Genomic DNA, 6,000 nt, shown 5'->3' with positions numbered 1-6,000 from the left:
TTAATAGTTTCATTTTAAGCGACGTTGCAACATATCTTACTATCATAATGTTGACGGGAAGGGCATTGTTATCTAAATTTTATAATATCACTTATACCTTTGTCATCATCTGGACTAGCGTCTGTTATAAACCATATAGTACTAAATGTGTATGAATCCATAATATCAAACCAGTTAAAGCCACAAATATTGTTCCGAAAAACATTATACTACTTCGTGTAGATTAAATTATATGCATCAAATTGTTAAAATATGAAACAAATTGAAATATTTGCTATTCTAAAAAACATACCTTTCTTTTTTATTGATTTATAACATGAAACTTGCAATGCCTGTCACAAAATATAACTTATATTTATCTAATCTACAGTTCGAAATTATGTCCGTAATGTAATTGAACTTATCCACATACTTTGTACGATGAAAAAACTAATGAATATTGATGACTTTCCGGTGGTGTTAACATGACATAATTTAAATTACAAATAACCTAATTAGCATTACCATTATTTTCTGCGTACATAGATACATACGAAAGATATAATTCATGTCTAAATTTTTGTTATTTAATTCGTAATTCAATTGCTTAATTTTTTGTAAGTTAAATTTATAAAAGTAAATCAAGAGATTATGATGAAGTATACTTTAACCAGACTGAATTTTATATATAGTTGTGATAATTTTGGCCAGAAACTCTTCATCCATGTTCAATACAAATTTTGGACGATTATCATTTGTTAAAAATAACCATTTTGTAGAGAAAATTATTTATTTTTCATTCTACTATGAGAAATTTGAGTATTGAAATACTTCTGATAGAAATGAGAAACAATTACGTAATTGCCTGAAATGAAAAGAAACTTGATAGTAAAATAAAGTACTCATTTTGACTTATCACAATTTTTTATTTACACAATTTAAAAATTTGAGAAATATTTATTATTCACTCTTCGTTATCTCCAGATTTATAATCAGTATTGGGTCACTTGGAGTTCATGTATAAATAAAAACTATTAAAACTACGACAAAAAAAAATAATATTCAGACTAATTGCAGCTATCTTTGTATATGAAAGAATTTACATGCTTCAAAGATAATTGAAAAATAAATTAAATTTTAGAAAAGAAAATTTATTCTAAGATAACGTATTAAACCCATTTTTAGATGAACTATAATATGATTCTGAATAAAAAGTATCAATGCGATCTAGTGGTAACCAGAAAGTTCATAATATTGATGGGGGCGAGTTGATGTTAAATAATGAATGTTTGTTGATAACGTGACGGCAGGTTAAATAAATTGATTATTTATTCAACATCGTTAAGGAATTATTCCTCGATGCGAAGTTAACGGCTGCACCGCCGCAATCAGCCACTTGATTAACAGGATTTGCGAGATATGCTAATACGTAAGCGTGAATTTTCTTATTACATATGTGCGAGAGAGAAAGTCTCTTCTCGAGAAGCATTCAAACTACTTAAACATAGTTATTTAATCATTTCTACGGAGAGTTGCAGGAACCCTATTTTACCCAGGATGCCAATCTAAATACTAGACCTGCAGTGTAAGATGGAATCCGAACCAATGCGAAAACAGCCCGACACAAATAACATTTTATAAAAAAAGATGATCACATCTCACGTATGTATAATTGTACTTCTCGAAAAAATAATTATTTGTTATTGTACCATTATATTTCTCATAAAAAATAAAAAATATCGTTATCGGTAATTCACCTCCTATTTATTCGCATAAAAGACATAATTAAGCAAAAATAAATTCACAGAAAAATTGTACCTTATGTAGTCTAAATTGTACCATCAGTACAGTTCTATAAATTTGTTTCTAAAAGAAATAATAGGACAATTACAAAGCTCTACGTCTGCGCAAAGTGCATTTCCGGGTGACATCCTTGTACGTTGTAACAATTAGTGGTAATTTGTAATTGTCCTATTATTTCTTTTAGAAACAAATTTATAGAATTGTACTGATAGTACAATTTAGACTACAGAAGGTACAATTTTTCTGTGAATTTATTTTTGCTTAATTATGTCTTTTATGCGAATAAATAGGAGGTGAATTATCGATAACGATATTTTTTATTTTTTATGAGAAATATAATGGTACAATAACAAATAATTATTTTTTCGAGAAGTACAATTAGACATACGTGAGATGTGATCATTTTTTTTTTATAAAATGTTATTTGTGTCGGGCTGTTTTCGCATTGGTGAATCCGAACGACCAGAGCCACTGTGTTAAATCTTGACGCAAGTACTTCTGATTGATTAATGGACACTGCCGCGCATGCGTCTTGCATAGCTGGAAACGCGCGCGAAAGCGCAAAGACAAGTACAAGACAAACAAAATTGAATGCAGGTTGTTACTGCGAATAAGAATCAGATAGATATGCCAACAACAGGTAAATATCGAGAGTGATTTCAAATCATGAAAAAGTCAATGAATTTCATATAAAAAGCGCTATTTGTAAATGGCAGTAACAATGGTTTCCGATTATTTAATACATTATTGCATTTGGTCAATAGGTAGAGAAAATCTTAGAGAATAAAATTGTTCTTTACATTTTGAAATATATCTAATAAATCGAAAAATATTAACACTCAAAGTTTCAAAGGAACATCAATTTTTGAACTTTCAAAATTTATAAATTTTTAAATATGCATTTTATCAAAAAATGACAAGAGACTTTTTATTTTTAGAATATCTCAAATTATCTAACCAAATATTTGTCTAGTTGAAAAAACTAAATGGTTCATAATTGTTTAAACAATTGACTTTTAAATAAAACCTAAGCACTTCTCGTAAAATTAACCTTTCGTTCAGGTATTTTTGGATTCAGTCGATCAAAATACATATGATTACATGATTTTTATCCTTTACCTCTTTGATACACATGAGATCATATCCAACCTTTGGACTAAGAATCCAACAAGCGCGCACACACACACATGCACACACCTGACCTACTTGCTAATTGGCATTGTCGCTGCAACTGACAATGCTACCGAAGAGAGACCGTTAAAGGCCTGGAAGTACGCTTTTCACGAAGCCGACTGCTGCTCGCACTTCAGTTGCCGGCAAGCGGTCAAGTTCCCTGTAGCCACCTCTCCAGTTCGTCTGCCGAAAATCGCTTCAAGAACTAGCGAGACGGAGAGGCTTCTTTCTCGCCGGTTTCCTCGATTGCTAGGCCTAGCTGTACCACTCTTGGCTAGTCGCGATTTGCGTGCAGCTCCTCACTTCTCCTAGGTTACACGCACTTGACGATTGCCGAATTAATTGCCTTAATCCGTCTCCCTTTTACTTCTACTCGTACTCTTGTGCTTCTTATCGCGGCCTCCTACTTACATATGCGCTTGCATTAGCTAACCTCTGTTCGTTACAGCAAGTAAAAATAATTTTGATAAAGATATCACAAAACGAGTTTTCATCTCAAAATACTCGGAATAAGCTGTAATTTTCTTTACTATAAGCTTCAAAATTTCATTTATGTATACGCCCTAAAACCCACTCTGTATGCCATCTTATTTGTGCAAAGACTTCTGTGCTGTTTCTGATTCTGAAGATCCGAGTGAACCAAATAGTACGTTTCAATACTAGTGCGAGAAAGTAGTTTCAGCTCCGTGTGGTTTCTTCACCCTCGCTCCGATCGGGCGAACGCATCCACACAAGGCTGACATTAATTTCTCACACTGTAGTATCGAAATGTACTGTTAAAGATTCATTTTCTTTGCTAGGACCTATATTGTGAAGTACACGGAGCAATTTTTTAATAAATTCTTTTTCTCTTTCATGTTTTTTAAGCGAGTTTTCTTTTTAATTAAAAAAAAAAAAAGAATTTTTTAACAAAATCAAAGGCTTGCACGAAAACATTGAGTTTAATGATAATGTACTTCACCCATCTCACAGTATAGATCAAAGCATCGCAAAATTATTTCTGTAAATAAGATAATATATACACAATAGCTTTGTGGGCTATGCTTGAGATTTTTTAATTTACAGCTAAGAAAATTAAAGCTTATTCCGAGTACTTTGAATAAAATAAGTGTCACGCCGATATTAGTAAGATGTTAGTAAGATTTTTATACGGTAACAAAAAGAATTTCGATTTTCATCTTTTCCAGGAAATTTCTATGTAAACAAATATTATAATCTTTGAGGACTCAAAGAGAAACAAAAGTACTTAATAAATATAAAAAAAATGATTATTTTCTATAAAAATTGAAATTTGGAAAGAGTACTAAATCATTGCCAGAAAATCAAGTAAACAAACTCATAGTTACTGTAAGCTTCTAAAGTTTGATAGTATTTATTTTGGTAAATCGAAAATTACTCTTTGTGGGAGAAAGCGACGGATCGCGGTATCCACCTGTTCATTCCGTTTCCACTGTACGTGACTAATCTGTGTTATTTGAAATCCGCTGCACAAATGAGTACGCCATACGTAATTCCGGATATCCTCTACACATAAATTATTCTCTCTTGGAATAAACAAGTCGAGGGTAAATAGTTTCATAGAAAATAGCTCAAAGTAAGTTTGTAAAATTGTCGCTTTTCCTTTCAGCGGTAAACAAAGTGGTTTGTCACCTAATAAAGCGTAAGAACGTAGTTGGCCAAAAAAAGTAATTGCCAGGCGAATGAGTAGGTGTGTTGATACGCCGACTGAGGAGAGTTAGCAAGATATATTTGTCAATAATCAAAGCGACACGGACTGGCGCTTGGTTTTTATCCATCAAATTAAAGCAAACTGTAAAAGTATCCATTTTCACGGTCGGATCTTTCCGCGAGTAGCTTGGCGAAGGAAAATAACCGAGCGGAGAGAGAAAAGCGGACGTTTCGTTAACGGCGACCGCGACTCGTAGCCGTAAAAAGTAAATTAAATAAGAATTAAATACAAATAAAACCACTCGGCCAAGTAATTGCTTCTCTCCGGTGGCTGCTGTCACCCTCGCTCGTCTCCTCTAGCTTGCTCGGTTCGCTTCTCTCTCTCTCTCTCTCTCACTCTCGCGCACCACTACCAAAGGAAATCAATCTCCTCCAATTGCAAGGCCGTGTCGCGTAATCCACCAAAGAATTGCCGTCTTCGCGCGCTCGCTCGCAGAGTTTTCTTCTCTACTTTTCTTTATTTCGATCCTTTTCTTTCTCTCTCACTTTCTTTTGCTGTTTTTTTTTGTTTTCCTCTCTCTTCCGGTTATGTGTGTAGAGTTAGGTATTGGAAAGGGAAACCTCCAGGACGAATTCGTTTTCTTTATTGAGTTCGACCGCTTTCGCTCAGTTTTACGCTTATTTGTTTTCTATTTCGACTGGAAGTTATATGTTTCGTAAAGTAATAACAACAAAACGAACGTCAATGTCTTTCTTGCTCCACCTTAGAAAGTAGTTCTATTCAGCATTCATAGTATTAACTAATATTTTTTATATTACTCTAATCTTGAAATGAAAGTTTAATTTCGTTGCAGTCGAATAATCCCAGTGAAATTATTCGAATGTGAAAACGAAAGAAAACGAGGGTAGACTAGACGATTCAAACGACACACGCACACGCGTCTTGACAGTCAGTAAATTTAGCGTTCTAATACTGTCAGAGAGAGAGAGAGAGAGAGAGAAAGTATGGCGCTCATACGTGTACCCGCAGCCAATCACGATCGGATTAGGATATCTGACGTTCAAGAAGACGAGGTTCTCTCGCGCTTGCGCGCACCCCACGTATGTACTATGTTCGAGCTAAAGGAGGGTGTAGGCACGGAGGTCATCTCTCCTGTGTCTTCGCATGCGATGTAAATGATATTTCGGCGAGGAACATATGCGCGCGCGCCTGAGATCCGAGAGAGTGAGGCAGCGGGGTGCTGTGCTTTATTGCAAACAAGGATTACCGAGTAATGGGACGTTTGCCCCCTTCGCCGCATGCACTGGATTCCCTGCTCACTCTCTCCGCCGTCGAATCAGCGTATGTACATCGAATGTGAGACATAGGCGTCCGGC

This window comes from Phymastichus coffea, unplaced genomic scaffold (genome assembly GCF_024137745.1).
Source record: "Phymastichus coffea isolate CEN01 unplaced genomic scaffold, Cenicafe_Pcof_1.1 PCOF00031, whole genome shotgun sequence".
In the NCBI taxonomy this organism is placed as follows: Eukaryota; Metazoa; Arthropoda; class Insecta; order Hymenoptera; family Eulophidae; genus Phymastichus; species Phymastichus coffea.
The sequence above is the reverse complement of the archived record's forward strand: the minus strand, read 5'-3'. Positions refer to the sequence as shown.